The 19,350-nt window shown below is 36.5% G+C and overlaps 1 pseudogene; it reads right to left on the bottom strand.

The window, feature by feature from the left end:
* Nucleotides 1-4,396: 4,396 nt before the first annotated feature.
* Nucleotides 4,397-19,350, bottom strand: part of LOC129249898 (uncharacterized) — a 38,216-nt pseudogene continuing 23,262 nt past the window's right edge.

Raw genomic sequence — 19,350 nt, 5'->3', positions numbered from 1 at the left:
ATTAGGACTCAGAAACAAATAGCTCATTGCAATGCAATGCTCATGCATGGGCACAGTTATTGTATAACCGAAATAAATAAATTCATCTACATTGAACTTATTCAACTTTAAAAAACAAAAACTATGTGAAAACCACCGAAAACTTTATTTAGCCTGGTAAATTGCAATATTTCGTCGTCGCATCATGGCACTAGCTACAGTTAGTAACAGAAGTAAGTATACACCGGACCCGTTTTCAATTTTCCCCCAATCGGTTCCTTCACACACAACCTAAGTTATAACAAAATTGTGTTTTATTTACATGAATGAAATACAAAAATCATATTTAATCCAAATAAGGACAAACTTTTGAAAAGGAACAAAATTAAAGGCTTTATATTAAACTTTATAAAAATTCATGTCTCAAAAGTAAGTATTATTAATTTGTGAAATCAAAAACGTAATTAAAATCAAATCCTTGTATTTGGTAGGTTAACTATTAGACTTTACAATCGCTTTAAGTCGTGATGGCATTGATTTCACCAAGTTTTCAGTTACAGCTGGTGGTATTTTATTCCATTCCTCTTGAAGGACGTTTTTCAGTTGTTTCTTATTTCTAATCGGATGTTTACGTATTTGCCGCTTTAAATGTTCTCATAAATGTTCGATTGGGTTGGTGTCCGGGGACTGTGGTGGTATTTTAAGCTGTTTTCGCACATTGTATAACAGCTACTCTCGTACAATGTTGGATGTAAGCTTCGGGTCATTATCCTGCTGGAAGATAAACGTTCCTCCAAGGCCTAATTTCGTAGCGCTTTCTTTATTTTTCGTTCTTTTTTTCAAAATATTTAAATACCCATATCGGTCCATAATATTTTCGATAAATACCAAGTTTCCAACCCTTTTTGCAGCCATACATCCCCACACTATCACAGAGCCCCCTACATGCTTCACATTTCCGGTCATATTGTTCAGATCCAATTCCGAGTTCACTTTTCTCCAAACTTTTTCACGGCCATTAGATCCACAGATACTGAACTTACACTCAGCAGAAAATATAACTTGGTTCCAAAACGTTTGGTCATATTTTTCATGATCTTTGGCGAATGGAATCCGTTTACTCCGATTGACACTACTAACGAAGGGGTTTTTCTTAACATTGCTCCCATGATAACTAGCACTATGCACCCTGCGAATAGTTTGGTGCTAAATTGTTTTCCAGGCTCATTTTCAACTTCAGATTTCAATTTTGGGGCACTTAAATTGAGGTTTGTCCTGATTTTCCGTGCGACTAAGCTTCTATCTCTGGGACGCCCACAACGCTCTTTATTAGTGATGCTTCCCGCAGTTTTATATTTATTCACAATATTTTCAACTGTAGCAAAACTCCTATCTATCAAACAACCGATTTCTCGCAATGATTTAAGTTCCTATAGCTATAGCAAAGTTTTTCAAAAAAACCCACGTAAAATTCAGAAAAATACATGCAATTTTTATTTAAATCGATAGTAAAGTCCATATAATTTAATCTTTGAAGATTATTTCATGCAAATGTTGACCGCGACTGCGCTTCAAATGGTTCATCCGCTTAGTCCAATTTTGGCATACTCTTTCCAATGTTTCGGCCGGTATCTCACATATAAATGCTTTAATGTTGTCTTCCAATGCGTTAATTGAAGTAGGCTTGTCTGAATAAACAAGAGCTTTAACATAGCCTCACAAAAAGTAATCTAAAGGCGTTATATCGCACGATCTGGGTGGCCAATTGACAGGTCTCGAACGCCTCTCAACAAGTCCATTGTTACACGTGCTGTGTGGCACGTGTCACCGTCTTGCTGAAACCACATGTCATGCAAGTCAAGCTCTTGCATTTTGGTCAAAAAAAAAGTTGGATATCATTTCACAGTAGCGCTCACCATTCACAGTTACGTTACGATTCGCAGCATCTTTGAAGAAGTACGGTCCAATGATACCTCCAGCCCATAAACTGCACCAAACTGTGACATTTTCTGGATACATTGGTAGCTCTTGCAATTCTTCTGGCTGATCTTCACTCCAAAATCGACAATTCTGCTTATTTACATACCCATTGTTCCAAAAATGAGCTTCGTCGCTGAACACAATTGTTCGATCAAAAAGTGGATCTTAAACTTTCTTAACATAACACGCATTTTTATAATAAAATTCAATGATTTGCAAGCGTTGTTCGTTTGTAACACGATTCATAGTTGAATTATAGACCAAACTGAAGATGTTTGACAGTGAAACAAAACACGAAACATGGGTCAGCTGTTTAAACCAACTGTTTAAAAAGATAATAGCTAAAAAATCACCTTAACGGGTTTTTAAATCTTCAGAATTTTAATCTTCAATTTTTTTAAATCATCAGAAAGCTCTTTCCCTCTTGATGCCATTGCTAAAAATGTCGCAAAAATTAATACAAAACTTACTTCCATAAATTTTTATACTCACTTTAATTATTTCCTTTGAATAGTTTTAACTTTTTTAATCAATGCGTAAAAATAAATGTTATGCTAACCGAACTATCGTTTACTGTATACTAACTTTTGTGACATAAGTTTGGCTGGCATCAAAGACAAAGCAAAGCGTGGATAACGGTACCTAAAATTTACAGCTAAATTAAGGCGCATATGAAAGCTTATCCCAGTACACAATTACCATGTGTAAAATATTTTGATTACATATTAAGGAAAGCGTTAGCGCCAAACAATTCCATAAAGCAGGTTCCTGTGTACTTATTTATGTTACTAACTGTATGTATGGAAGTTTGTCTAACTACATCCATATGTACAAAATATTTTGTATTTGTGATATTTCTCTTAATAATATTTTAGGAGCGTCATTAGTATTATTATTTTTTTTTTTAGATTAACTATAACACTTTTAATGAATATTCAAATCTCATCCCTATTTCTGGTTTCATTCATGTTTTTATAAATGTACTGTGAATGAATGTAATTGGAGGTTTTAGAGTGCTTACATATTTTGTAGGTTTTCGCTTATTTTTGAAGGGTTGCGTAAATAAATTATATAATATTTGTATGCTAAATTGTGTAAGTTTAACTATGGCAACCATGGTGGCCTTTTTTTAATATTGTTTGATGAACGGGAGCTAACACTTTTTTTATTCACAAGGTATGGTAGAAGCAAATAGCAAAATATTCCAGTATACAACTTTAATGTTAATTAACTGCACTATACTTTCGAATTTGATTTACAATTGCCCTCGAAGAAGTAGGTCCTTTCGTTAGAAAGCCCTAATGAGTAAAGTATGTTTAAAATGAATAAATTGAAGTGATAGGTAAATACTTAAGAGAAGTGAAACCAATAGAAAGTGGATTTTTAAGAATAGGGTTGTATTTTTAAGTATATATCTAACCCTTTTAACATTATGCCCGACTTCCACGAAGAAATTCGACTTAAAAGAAAATTATATTTTATAAATAATACAAAAAGCAAAAGTAAATATACATAGATCTCACACTTGTTTAATTACACTTCTCCCAAACAATGTAGAAAAGAAACAAGTCGCTTCCATTTCTTACATTGATTTGTTATGTACAATATGTCGCTTTTTAGTTAAACAAAAAAATATTTGCTAAAAGTACAATAAATCTATTTTATTCTTGCACATTGATGCATTTTGTTTTGGTTCCTATATTAACCTATTTTAAAATGTCATTAAGTGCCAGTTTTCCCAAAAATGCACCGGATACAAAAAAAAAAAAACAATACATATATTACAAGCTGATATAAAACTCAGAGAATCACCTTTTTATTTAAAAAATACTATAATATTTTGAAGTTGAAAATTTCCCATTTAGTAGTTTTGGCATAAAATTGATTTCAGATGAAACGGAGGTATTGGTTCAAACAAAAAACACGTTCGACGGGAAATAACTAATGCAATACTGCGACAGGTAATCATATAATATTTGATCGGCAATAGGCCATCAAAAAAGTAACATGATCCCAATATTCTTGTAATTATTGGGTGCGGCGAACATACCCTACAACTGTTTCTATATACCAGACGTGTTTAACAAATAGTTTTATTTTTGCTTTCAATCATGTAACGAATGGAATAATGTGGTTTTAGGGCTATCATAATTAGCAATGTATAAGCCGTCAGTAACTTTGTTCATTCTTTGCTACGAAATTCGTGGTTTTGTCTTAGTTTGAGAATATGTAAAGCTTAATAATAAGTATGAGAAGAAAGACTATACACATCTACCTAAACCTTATTACTTAAAATGTATTCCCCAAAACCATTATCATTAAAAGATTGCCTTATTACAAATGCAACAAGTAACTTAAAACTATATAGCGACGGAATTTCTTCTATGACTTTAGTTGCGAACAGAGGCGTTATGTATACCTATACCCTGTGCATTGTTCATGTCGTCAATAGCACGAAAGCGTGCTCGGCGACAATCATTGCAGTATCATTGCCACGGTCGTCAGCATTTTCTGAGGCAATCATCGAGCTAACGGATGTGTTAAAAGTGCTGGAAGTAGAATGTATGTTATTTTTTAAATGGGTGTTACCGAACAAGTAGTTTTCAGTACTACGCTTTGCGGCATTGGTATCATTCAGTTGGATGCGGCCTCCGCAAATGAATGAAGTATTGCTACTAGTCGTAATACAAGAACCATCTTCCTTACTGATTAAATAAGTCCGCTTTACATTACAACTTAATAACATCATGTCATCATCGGAGTTTTTCTGCTTGAGCTGCGGGTAGTTCTGCTGCTGAGTATTGCTTCGATCAAGAGATGAACGATTAAGCAGGTGCTCGTGTTCGCGATCACGGTCATGGTCATGATCTTGTTCACTTGTTAAACTTGTGCTGTTGCCCCGAACACCAACTTGCTGTTGTTGATGTGGTCGTTCTGACGCTGACGATGCACGCTGAGTTCAAATATTCGATGAAGTAGCTGAAGATGAGAACGAATTTCGACCATGCATAATGCCTACCCCGGCCACGTGACCGCCACCATTACCACTAACAACAATATTGTTTAATGTGCCACTTTTTCGAGCCCCAGGAATGCGTAGAGTTCGAACTACGCCGCTCTGGCTTCTCGTAAGCACTGCGGTCTAGAGTTGTATGAATATTTTTTTCTCGTTTACTCTTGTAACTATCGGCAAACTGGGAATGGGGCTGACCAGCATGAGACTCTGACCAACAATCTGATGGGTATCCAGATTCACCGCCTCCCAAGTGTGGTCTTTCAAGATTACTGAAATTGCAAGTGGATGTGTGAGAAGGTTGTAAAGGTTCTGAATAACAATTGTCATTCTGCAGGAGTAACATCTGCTTTTGTGATGCTGCAGAAGAACCTGAAGCACCACTACTACTAGCCGTTGTCGAAGTAGTTGAAAATTTTGTCCATTTTTTTGCTCCATTTGGATTCTCCGAGGCTATACAAAACCCTGAACCACAGAGATCAAAATTTGGATTTTCCAACGAAGCACAACGACAAGGTAGATATTACCTTCAACGGTTGCACTTCGTCGGACACGAAGAGATGCGCGAGTTATTGCAGCCGACTTTTTATACTGCATCCTCCGGCCGACAGAGCCAAGCGTCGTGCCACCAGACAACTGCACAAACTGACGAGCGACAGCGCGCCACTTGCTTTGTTCAGCGATTAGGTTCAGGGGGCTATCAATAAAGCAAAATCATCTAAAGCCATTGGCCCTGAAGGACTGAAAACGCTGATGCTGCAGCACCTAGGACCCTTGGGAGTAGGATTTCTCACAAAGGTCTTCAACCTGTCTTTGGCCACTCTCATCATCCCTGCAAGTGGAGAGCAGGGAGAGTGGCCCCACTACTGAAACCTGGAAGACCCGCCAACCAAGGGGAATCTTATCGCCTGATAACTCTCGTTGCCAGAGTAGTGAAAACACTTGAAGCCCTCCTCCTCCAACTCTTTACGAAACATCTGGCCCCAGCCCCACATCAGCATGGTTTCCGTCCAGTGCATAGCATCACCACTGCACTCACCGTCATAAACGCCCAGATAAACCGTGGGCTTAACCAAAACCGCCCCTGCGAGAGGACTGTCCTTGTAGCGTTGGACCTGAAAAAGGCTTTCGACACAGTCAGCCATTCCACGCTACTAGATTATATTTATCAGTCCACACTCCCGCCAGGGCTGAAAACGTGGTCCGCAAACTATCTGAGTGTTCGTCACTCGTAATACAAAATTAGCAGAACGTTATGGCCTACCTACAACCTCAAGCAATCGTCGACATTAATAAACATGAAACGTCGGGAGGCCTGGAGACTAACGAGAGTCGGTTCTACGTTACCGAAACGACCCGGACTTATATCCGGCCAAGGACTGTCACTCCAGCAGCATTCCCCATATGTAAGTATGGGGAATGTTTAGGCTGCTACAACAACAACAACAAAAACGGCAGTCATAACTAACTTTTGGTCTATCGGAGAACAAGCAGCCAAAATGGGTATCCCTCACAATGCATACTGTCACAGTTGTATACAGCCGGAGAAAAAGGAAACAATCTTCCATTTCCTCTGTGGATGCCCTGCCCTATGGAAGGACAAAATATAAACCCTTGGCCAACTGCTGTTCGAGAGCCTCGAACAACTGTCTGGCTTAGATGTCAACAACCTAATAAGGTTCTTAAACCGCACAGACTGGATATAGTGATGCTGAAAATAACTTTTAAGCAAGTTGGTAACGAAGATGTGGCAACAAAATGGTGCGGAAGCGCTAGTTTGATTCTGGCCGAATCACCACTTTAACCAACCAACCAACAAACTTGCAACATTGTTTCTGGTTCTGGTTCTGTTTATGCTTCGAATTGCCCATCGTTTCTCCCCACTGTCGGATCTTCGTTATCGAAACGATCTGGACCTAAATCCAACAAAAATAGCTCATTAGGACTCAGAAACAAATAGCTCATTGCAATGCAATGCTCATGCATGGGCACAGTTATTGTATAACCGAAATAAATAAATTCATCTACATTGAACTTATTCAACTTTAAAAAACAAAAACTATGTGAAAACCACCGAAAACTTTATTTAGCCTGGTAAATTGCAATATTTCGTCGTCGCATCATGGCACTAGCTACAGTTAGTAACAGAAGTAAGTATACACCGGACCCGTTTTCAATTTTCCCCCAATCGGTTCCTTCACACACAACCTAAGTTATAACAAAATTGTGTTTTATTTACATGAATGAAATACAAAAATCATATTTAATCCAAATAAGGACAAACTTTTGAAAAGGAACAAAATTAAAGGCTTTATATTAAACTTTATAAAAATTCATGTCTCAAAAGTAAGTATTATTAATTTGTGAAATCAAAAACGTAATTAAAATCAAATCCTTGTATTTGGTAGGTTAACTATTAGACTTTACAATCGCTTTAAGTCGTGATGGCATTGATTTCACCAAGTTTTCAGTTACAGCTGGTGGTATTTTATTCCATTCCTCTTGAAGGACGTTTTTCAGTTGTTTCTTATTTCTAATCGGATGTTTACGTATTTGCCGCTTTAAATGTTCTCATAAATGTTCGATTGGGTTGGTGTCCGGGGACTGTGGTGGTATTTTAAGCTGTTTTCGCACATTGTATAACAGCTACTCTCGTACAATGTTGGATGTAAGCTTCGGGTCATTATCCTGCTGGAAGATAAACGTTCCTCCAAGGCCTAATTTCGTAGCGCTTTCTTTATTTTTCGTTCTTTTTTTCAAAATATTTAAATACCCATATCGGTCCATAATATTTTCGATAAATACCAAGTTTCCAACCCTTTTTGCAGCCATACATCCCCACACTATCACAGAGCCCCCTACATGCTTCACATTTCCGGTCATATTGTTCAGATCCAATTCCGAGTTCACTTTTCTCCAAACTTTTTCACGGCCATTAGATCCACAGATACTGAACTTACACTCAGCAGAAAATATGACTTGGTTCCAAAACGTTTGGTCATATTTTTCATGATCTTTGGCGAATGGAATCCGTTTACTCCGATTGACACTACTAACGAAGGGGTTTTTCTTAACATTGCTCCCATGATAACTAGCACTATGCACCCTGCGAATAGTTTGGTGCTAAATTGTTTTCCAGGCTCATTTTCAACTTCAGATTTCAATTTTGGGGCACTTAAATTGAGGTTTGTCCTGATTTTCCGTGCGACTAAGCTTCTATCTCTGGGACGCCCACAACGCTCTTTATTAGTGGTGCTTCCCGCAGTTTTATATTTATTCACAATATTTTCAACTGTAGCAAAACTCCTATCTATCAAACAACCGATTTCTCGCAATGATTTAAGTTCCTATAGCTATAGCAAAGTTTTTCAAAAAAACCCACGTAAAATTCAGAAAAATACATGCAATTTTTATTTAAATCGATAGTAAAGTCCATATAATTTAATCTTTGAAGATTATTTCATGCAAATGTTGACCGCGACTGCGCTTCAAATGGTTCATCCGCTTAGTCCAATTTTGGCATACTCTTTCCAATGTTTCGGCCGGTATCTCACATATAAATGCTTTAATGTTGTCTTCCAATGCGTTAATTGAAGTAGGCTTGTCTGAATAAACAAGAGCTTTAACATAGCCTCACAAAAAGTAATCTAAAGGCGTTATATCGCACGATCTGGGTGGCCAATTGACAGGTCTCGAACGCCTCTCAACAAGTCCATTGTTACGCGTCTTGCTGAAACCACATGTCATGCAAGTCAAGCTCTTGCATTTTGGTCAAAAAAAAAGTTGGATATCATTTCACAGTAGCGCTCACCATTCACAGTTACGTTACGATTCGCAGCATCTTTGAAGAAGTACGGTCCAATGATACCTCCAGCCCATAAACTGCACCAAACTGTGACATTTTCTGGATACATTGGTAGCTCTTGCAATTCTTCTGGCTGATCTTCACTCCAAAATCGACAATTCTGCTTATTTACATACCCATTGTTCCAAAAATGAGCTTCGTCGCTGAACACAATTGTTCGATCAAAAAGTGGATCTTAAACTTTCTTAACATAACACGCATTTTTATAATAAAATTCAATGATTTGCAAGCGTTGTTCGTTTGTAACACGATTCATAGTTGAATTATAGACCAAACTGAAGATGTTTGACAGTGAAACAAAACACGAAACATGGGTGAGCTGTTTAAACCAACTGTTTAAAAAGATAATAGCTAAAAAATCACCTTAACGGGTTTTTAAATCTTCAGAATTTTAATCTTCAATTTTTTTAAATCATCAGAAAGCTCTTTCCCTCTTGATGCCATTGCTAAAAATGTCGCAAAAATTAATACAAAACTTACTTCCATAAATTTTTATACTCACTTTAATTATTTCCTTTGAATAGTTTTAACTTTTTTAATCAATGCGTAAAAATAAATGTTATGCTAACCGAACTATCGTTTACTGTATACTAACTTTTGTGACATAAGTTTGGCTGGCATCAAAGACAAAGCAAAGCGTGGATAACGGTACCTAAAATTTACAGCTAAATTAAGGCGCATATGAAAGCTTATCCCAGTACACAATTACCATGTGTAAAATATTTTGATTACATATTAAGGAAAGCGTTAGCGCCAAACAATTCCATAAAGCAGGTTCCTGTGTACTTATTTATGTTACTAACTGTATGTATGGAAGTTTGTCTAACTACATCCATATGTACAAAATATTTTGTATTTGTGATATTTCTCTTATTAATATTTTAGGAGCGTCATTAGTATTATTATTTTTTTTTTAGATTAACTATAACACTTTTAATGAATATTCAAATCTCATCCCTATTTCTGGTTTCATTCATGTTTTTATAAATGTACTGTGAATGAATGTAATTGGAGGTTTTAGAGTGCTTACATATTTTGTAGGTTTTCGCTTATTTTTGAAGGGTTGCGTAAATAAATTATATAATATTTGTATGCTAAATTGTGTAAGTTTAACTATGGCAACCATGGTGGCCTTTTTTTAATATTGTTTGATGAACGGGAGCTAACACTTTTTTTATTCACAAGGTATGGTAGAAGCAAATAGCAAAATATTCCAGTATACAACTTTAATGTTAATTAACTGCACTATACTTTCGAATTTGATTTACAATTGCCCTCGAAGAAGTAGGTCCTTTCGTTAGAAAGCCCTAATGAGTAAAGTATGTTTAAAATGAATAAATTGAAGTGATAGGTAAATACTTAAGAGAAGTGAAACCAATAGAAAGTGGATTTTTAAGAATAGGGTTGTATTTTTAAGTATATATCTAACCCTTTTAACATTATGCCCGACTTCCACGAAGAAATTCGACTTAAAAGAAAATTATATTTTATAAATAATACAAAAAGCAAAAGTAAATATACATAGATCTCACACTTGTTTAATTACACTTCTCCCAAACAATGTAGAAAAGAAACAAGTCGCTTCCATTTCTTACATTGATTTGTTATGTACAATATGTCGCTTTTTAGTTAAACAAAAAAATATTTGCTAAAAGTACAATAAATCTATTTTATTCTTGCACATTGATGCATTTTGTTTTGGTTCCTATATTAACCTATTTTAAAATGTCATTAAGTGCCAGTTTTCCCAAAAATGCACCGGATACAAAAAAAAAAAACAATACATATATTACAAGCTGATATAAAACTCAGAGAATCACCTTTTTATTTAAAAAATACTATAATATTTTGAAGTTGAAAATTTCCCATTTAGTAGTTTTGGCATAAAATTGATTTCAGATGAAACGGAGTTATTGGTTCAAACAAAAAACACGTTCGACGGGAAATAACTAATGCAATACTGCGACAGCTAATCATATAATATTTGATCGGCAATAGGCCATCAAAAAAGTAACATGATCCCAATATTCTTGTAATTATTGGGTGCGGCGAACATACCCTACAACTGTTTCTATATACCAGAGTTGTTTAACAAATAGTTTTATTTTTGCTTTCAATCATGTAACGAATGAAATAATGTGGTTTTAGGGCTATCATAATTAGCAATGTATAAGCCGTCAGTAACTTTATCGAAACGATCTGGACCTAAATCCAACAAAAATAGCTCACTAGGACTCGGAAACAAATAGCAATGCAATGCTCATGCATGGGCACAGTTATTGTATAACCGAAATAAATAAATTCATCTACATTGAACTTATTCAACTTTAAAAAACAAAAACTATGTGGAAACCACCGAAAACTTTATTTAGCCTGGTAAATTGCAATATTTCGTCGTCGCATCATAGCACTAGCTACAGTTAGTAACAGAAGTAAGTATACACCGGACCCGTTTTCAATTTTCCCCAATCGATTCCTTCACACAACCTAAGTTATAACAAAATTGTGTTTTATTTACATGAATGAAATACAAAAATCATATTTAATCCAAATAATGTCAAAATTTTGAAAAGGAACAAAATTAAAGGTTTTTATATTAAACTTTATAAAAATTCATGTCTCAAAAGTAAGTATACTGTTCATCATATTATTAATTTGTGAAATCAAAAACGTAATTAAAATCAATTCCTAGTATTTGGTAGGTTAACTAACTATTAGACTTTACAATCGCTTTAAGTCGTGATGGCATTGATTTCACCAAGTTTTCAGTTACAGCTGGTGGTATTTTATTCCATTCCTCTTGAAGGACGTTTTTCAGTTGTTTCTTATTTCTAATCGGATGTTTACGTATTTGCCGCTTTAAATGTTCTCATAAATGTTCGATTGGGTTGGTGTCCGAGGACTGGGGCGGTATTTTCAGCTGTTTTCGCACATTGTATAACAGCTACTCTCGTACAATGTTGGATGTAAGCTTCGGGTCATTATCCTGCTGGAAGATAAACGTTCCTCCAAGGCCTAATTTCGTGGCGCTTTCTTTTAAGTTATTTTTCAAAATATTTAAATACCCATATCGGTCCATAATATTTTCGATAAATACCAAGTTTCCAACCCTGTTTGCAGCCATACATCCCCATACTATCACAGAGCCCCCTACCTGCTTCACAGTGCCGGTCATATTGTTCAGATCCAATTCCGCGTTCACTTTTCTCCAAACTTTTTCACGGCCATCAGATCCACAGATACTGAACTTACACTCAACGGAAAATATGACTTAGTTCCAAAACGTTTGGTCAAATTTTTCATGATCTTTGGCGAATGGAATCCGTTTACGTCGATTGACACTACTAACGAAGGGGTTTTTCTTAACATTGCTCCCATGATAACTAGCACTATGCACCCTGCGAATAGTTTGGTGCTAAATTGTTTTCCAGGCTCATTTTCATCTTTAGATTTCAATTTTGGGGCACTTATTTTGGGGTTTGTCCTGATTTTCCGTACGACTAAGCTTCTTTCTCTGGGATGCCCACAACGCTCTTTATTAGTGGTGCTTCCCGCAGTTTTATATTTATTCACAATATTTTCAACTGTAGCAAAACTCCTATCTATCAAACAACCGATTTCTCGCAATGATTTAAGTTCCTATAGCTATAGCAAAGTTTTTCAAAAAAAAAAACACACGTAAAATTCAGAAAAATGCATGCAATTTTTATTTAAATCGGTAGTAAAGTCCATATAATTTAATCTTTGAAGATTATTTCATGCAAATGTTGACCGCGAATGCGTTTCAAATGGTTCATCCGCTTAGTCCAATTTTGGCATACTCTTGCCAATGTTTCGGCCGGTATCTCACATATAAATGCTTTAATGTTGTCTTCCAATGCGTTAATTGAAGTAGGCTTGTCTGAATAAACAAGAGCTTTAATATAGCCTCACAAAAAGTAATCTAAAGGCATTATATCGCACGATCTGGGTGGCCAATTGACAGGTCTCGAACGCCTCTCAACAAGTCCATTGTTACGCGTGCTGTGTGGCACGTGGCACCGTCTTGCTGAAACCACATGTCATGCAAGTCAAGCTCTTGCATTTTGGGCAAAAAAAAAGTTGGATATCATCTCACAGTAGCGCTCACCATTCACAGTTACGTTTCGATTCGCAGCATCTTTGAAGAAGTACGGTCCAATGATACCTCCAGCCCATAAACTGCACCAAACTGTGACATTTTCTGGATACATTGGTAGCTCTTGCAATTCTTCTGGCTGATCTTCACTCCAAAATCGACAATTCTGCTTATTTACGTACCCATTGTTCCAAAAATGAGCTTCGTCGCTGAACACAATTTTTCGAACATTCGAATTTTTTTAACAGAACACGTATTTTTATAATAAAATTCATGAATGCAAGCGTTGTTCGTTTGTAAGACGATTCATAGTTGAATTATAGACCAAACTGAAGATGTTTGACAGTGAAACAAAACACGAAACGTGGGTCAGCTGTTTAAACCAACTGTTATAATAATAGCTAAAAAATCACCTTAACGGGTTTTTAAATCTTCAGAATTTTAATCTTCAGTTTTTTTAAATCATCAGAAAGCTCTTTCCCTCTTGGTGCCATTGCTAAAAATGTCGCAAAAATTAATACAAAACTTACTTCCATACATTTTTATACTCACTTTAATTATTTCCTTTGAATAGTTTTAACTTTTTTAATCAATGCGTAAAAATAAATGTTATGCTAACTGAACTATCGTTTGCTGTATACTAACTTTTGTGACATAAATTTGGCTGGCATCAAAGGCAAAGCAAAGCGTGGATAACGGTACCTAAAATTTACAGCTAAATTAAGACGCATATGAAAGCTTATCCCAGTACACAATTACCATGTGTAAAATATTTTGATTACATATTAAGGAAAGCGTTAGCGTCAAACAATTCTATAAATCAGGTGCCTCTATACTTATTTATGTTACTAACTGTGTGTATGGAAGTTTGTCTAACTACATCCATATGCACAAAATATTTTGTATTTGTGATATTTCTCTTATTAATGTTTTAGGAGCGTCATTATTATTATTATTTTTTTTTTAGATTAACTATAACACTTTTAATGAATATTCAAATCTCATCCCTATTTTTGGTTTCATTCATGTTTTAATAAATGTACTGTGAATGAATGTAATTGGAGGTTTTAGAGTGCTTACATATTTTGTAGGTTTTCGCTTATTTTTGAAGGGTTGCGTTAATAATATAAATTATAAAGTATTTGTATGCTAAATTGTGTAAGTTTAACTATGGCAACCATGGTGGCCTTTTTTTAATATTGTTTGATGAACGGGAGTTAACACTTTTTTTATTCACAAGGTATGGTAGAAGCAAATGGCAAAATATCCCAGTATACAACTTTAATGTTAATTAACTGCACTATACTTTCGAATTTGATTTACAATTGCCCTCGAAGAAGTAGGTCCTTTCGTTAGAAAGCCCTAATGAGTAAAGTATGTTTAAAATGAATAAATTGAAGTGATAGGTAAATACTTAAGAGAAGTGAAACCAATAGAAAATGGATTTTTAAGAATAGTGTTGTATTTATAAGTATATATAATCTGTCTAACCCTTTTAACATTATGCCCGACTTCCACGAAGAAATTCGACTTAAAAAAAAATTATATTTTATAAATAATACAAAAAGCAAAAGTAAATATACATAGATCTCACACTTGTTTAATTACACTTCTCCCAAACAATGTAGATAAGAAACAAGTCGCTTCCATTTCTTACATTGATTTGTTATGTACAATATGTCGCTTTTTAGTTAAATAAAAAAATATTTGCTAAAAGTACAAAAATTCTATTTTATTCTTGCACATTGATGCATTTTGTTTTGGTTCCTATATTAACCTATTTTAAAATGTCATTAAGTGCCAGTTTTCCCAAAAATGCACCGGATACAAAAAAAAAACAATACATATATTACAAACTGATATAAAACTCAGAGAATCACCTTTTTATTTAAAAAATACTATAATATTTTGAAGTTGAAAATTTCCCATTTAGTAGTTTTGGCATAAAATTGATTTCAGATGAAACGGAGTTATTGGTTCAAACAAAAAACACGTTCGACGGGAAATAACTAATGCAATACTGCGACAGCTAATCATATAATATTTGATGGGCAATAGGCCATCAAAAAAGTAACATGATCCCAATATTCTTGTAATTATTGGGTGCGGCGAACATACCCTACAACTGTTTCTATATACCAGAGTTGTTTAACAAATAGTTTTATTTTTGCTTTCAATCATGTAACGAATGAAATAAGGGCTATCATAATTAGCAATGTATAAGCCGTCAGTAACTTTGTTCATTCTTTCCTACGAAATTCGTGGTTTTGTCTTATTTTGAGAATATGTAAAGCTTAATAATAAGTATGAGAAGAAAGACTATATACATCTACCTAAACCTTATTACTTAAAATGTATTCCCCAAAACCATTATCATTAAAAGATTGCCTTATTACAAATGCAACAAGTAACTTAAAACTATATAGCGACGGAATTTCATCTATGACTTTAGTTGAGAACAGAGGCGTTATGTATACCTATACCCTGTGCATTGTTCATGTCGGCAATAGCACGAAAGCGTGTTCGGCGACAATCATTGCAGTATCATTGCCACGGTCGCCAGCATTTTCTGAGGCAATCATCGAGCTAACGGATGTGTTAAAAGTGCTGGAAGTAGAATGTATGTTATTTTTTAAATGGCTGTTACCGAACAATAGTTTTCAGTACTACTACTAACAACAATATTGTTTAATGTGCCACTTTTTCGAGCCCCGATCGAAGAAATTGTAATCACCATAGCAACCTGTGCTAGATGCACAGGAATGCGTAGAGTTCGAACTACGCCGCTCTGGCTTCTCGTAAGCACTGCGGTCTAGAGTTGTATGAATCTTTTTTTCTCGTTTACTCTTTTGACTATCGGCAAACTTAGAATGGGGCTGACCAGCATGAGACTCTGACCAACAATCCGATGGGTATCCAGATTCACCGCCTCCCAAGTGTGGTCTTTCAAGATTACTGAAATTGCAAGTGGATGTGTGAGAAGGTTGTAAAGGTTCTGAATAACAATTGTCATTCTGCAGGAGTAACATCTGCTTTTGTGATGCTGCAGAAGAACCTGACGCACCACTACTACTAGCCGTTGTCGAAGTAGTTGAAAATTTTGTACATTTTTTTGCTCCATTTGGATTCTCCGAGGCTATACAAAACCCTGAACCACAGAGATCAAATTTTGGATTTTCCAACGAAGCACAACGACAAGGTAGCTATTACCTTAAACGGTTGCACTTCGTCGGACACGAAGAGATGCGCGAGTTATTTCAGCCGACTTTTTATACTGCATCCTCCGGCCGACAGAGCCAAGCGTCGTGCCACCAAACAGCTGCATAAACTGACGAACGACAGCGCGCCACTTGCTTTGTTCAGCGATTAGGTTCAGGGGGCTATCAATAAAGCAAAATCATCTAAAGCCATTGGCCCTGAAGGACTGAAAACGCTGATGCTGCAGCACCTAGGACCCTTGGGAGTAGGATTTCTCACAAAGGTCTTCAACCTGTCTTTGGCCACTCTCATCATCCCTGCAAGTGGAGAGCAGGGAGAGTGGCCCCACTACTGAAACCTGGGAGACCCGCCAACCAAGGGGAATCTTATCGCCCGATAACTCTCCTTGCCAGAGTAGTGAAGACACTTGAAGCCCTCCTCCTCCAACTCTTTACGAAACATCTGGCCCCAGCCCCATATCAGCATGGTTTCCGTCCAGTGCATAGCATCACCACTGCACTCACCGTCATAAACGCCCAGATAAACCGTGGGCTTAACCAAAACCACCCCTGCGAGAGGACTGTCCTTGTAGCGTTGGACCTGAAAAAGGCTTTCGACACAGTCAGCCATTCCACGCTACTAGATTATATTTATCAGTCCACACTCCCGCCAGGGCTGTAGAGGTGGTCCGCAAACTATCTGAGTGTTCGTCACTCGTAAGTGATGTTTCGTGACCATACATCTAAACAGAGGAATTTTAAGGAAGGTGTTCCGTAGGATGATGTCCTTTCACCCTTGCTTTAAACTTCTACATCTCAAAACTTCCCCAAACCACCAGAGGGAGTCTCCCTGGTCACACACGCTGACGACTGGACGATAATGGCGTCGGGCAATGAGTCCAGTCAAAGTGAACAACTACCTCACCGATGTAGATGGAAAGACCAGACGAAATACGAAATTAGCAGAACGTTATGGCCTACCTACAACCTCAAGCAATCGTCGACATTAATAAACATGAAACGTAGGGAGGCCTGGAGACTAACGAGAGTCGGTTCTACGTTACCGAAACGACCCGGACTTATATCCGGCCAAGGACTGTCACTCTAGCAGCATTCCCCATATGTAAGTAAGGGGAATGTTTAGGCTGCTACAACAACAACAACAAAAACTAACGGCAGTCATAACTAACTTTTGGTCTATCGGAGAACAAGCAGCCAAAATGGGTATCCTTCACAATGCATACTGTCACAGTTGTATACAGCCCGAGAAAAAGGAAACAATCTTCCATTTCCTCTGTGGATGCCCTGCCCTATGGAAGGACAAAATATAAACCCTTGGCCAACTGCTGTTCGAGAGCCTCGAACAACTGTCTGGCTTAGATGTCAACAACCTAATAAGGTTCTTAAACCGCACAGACTGGATATAGTGATGCTGAAAATAATTTTTAAGCAAGTTGGTAACGAAGAAGTGCGGAAGCGCTAGTTTGATTCTGGCCGAATCACCACTTTAGCCAACCAACCAACAAACTTGCAACATTGTTTCTGGTTCTGTTCATGCTTCGAATTGCCCATCGTTTCTCCCCACTGTCGGATCTTCGTTATCGAAACGATCTGGACCTAAATCCAACAAAAATAGCTCATAAGGACTCAGAAACAAATAGCTCATTGCAATGCAATGCTCATGCATGGGCACAGTTATTTTATAACCGAAATAAATAAATTCATCTACATTGAACTTATTCAACTTTAAAAAACAAAAACTATGTGAAAACCACCGAAAACTTTATTTAGCCTGGTAAATTGTAATATTTCGTCTTCGCATCATGGCACTAGCTACAGTTAGTAACAGAAGTAAGTATACACCGGACCCGTTTTCAATTTTTCCCCAATCGATTCCTTCACTCAATAATGACAAAATTTTGAAAAGGAACAAAACTATAGGTTTTTATATTAAACTTTATAAAAATTCATGTCTCAAGAGTAAGTATTATTAATTTGTGAAATCAAAAACGTAATTAAAATCAAATCCTTGTATTTGGTAGGTTAACTATTAGACTTTACAATCGCTTTAAGTCGTGATGGCATTGATTTCACCAAGTTTTTAGTTACAGCTGGTGGTATTTTATTCCATTCCTCTTGAAGGACGTTTTTCAGTTGTTTCTTAAATCTAATCGGATGTTTACGTATTTGCCGCTTTAAATGTTCTCATAAATGTTCGATTGGGTTGGTGTCCGGGGACTGTGGTGGTATTTACAGCGGTTTTCGCACATTGTATAACAGCTACTCTCGTACAATGTTGGATGTAAGCTTCGGGTCATTATCCTGCTGGAAGATAAACGTTCCTCCAAGGCCTAATTTCGTAGCGCTTTCTTTATTTTTCGTTCTTTTTTTCAAAATATTTAAATACCCATATCGGTCCATAATATTTTCGATAAATACCAAGTTTCCAACCCTGTTTGCAGCCATACATCCCCACACTATCACAGAGCCCCCTACATGCTTCACAGTGCCGGTCATATTGTTCCGATCCAATTCCGCGTTCACTTTTCTCCAAACTTTTTCACGGCCATCAGATCCACAGATACTGAACTTACACTCAACAGAAAATATGACTTGGTTCCAAAACGTTTGGTCATATTTTTCAAGATTTTTGGCGAATGAAATCCGTTTACTCCGATTGACACTACTAACGAAGGGGTTTTTCTTAACATTGCTCCCATGATAACTAGCACTATGCACCCTGCGAATAGTTTGGTGCTAAATTGTTTTCAGGGCTCATTTTCAACTTCAGATTTCAATTTTGGGGCACTTATTTTGGGGTTTGTCCTGATTTTCCGTGCAACTAAGCTTCTATCTCTGGGACGCCCACAACGCTCTTTATTAGTGGTGCTTCCCGCAGTTTTATATTTATTCACAATATTTTCAACTGTAGCAAAACTCCTATCTATCAAACAACCGATTTCTCGCAATGATTTAAGTTCCTATAGCTATAGCAAAGTTTTTCAAAAAAACCCACGTAAAATTCAGAAAAATGCATGCAACTTTTATTTAAATCGATAGTACAGTCCATATAATTTAATCTTTGAAGATTATTTCATGCAAATGTTGACCGTGACTGCGCTTCAAATGGTCCATCCGCTTAGTCCAATTTTGGCATACTCTTTCCAATGTTTCGGCCGGTATCTCACATATAAATGCT

Source organism: Anastrepha obliqua, chromosome 6 (genome assembly GCF_027943255.1).
Source record: "Anastrepha obliqua isolate idAnaObli1 chromosome 6, idAnaObli1_1.0, whole genome shotgun sequence".
NCBI classification, from domain to species: domain Eukaryota; kingdom Metazoa; phylum Arthropoda; class Insecta; order Diptera; family Tephritidae; genus Anastrepha; species Anastrepha obliqua.
The sequence above is the reverse complement of the archived record's forward strand: the minus strand, read 5'-3'. Positions and strand labels throughout refer to the sequence as shown.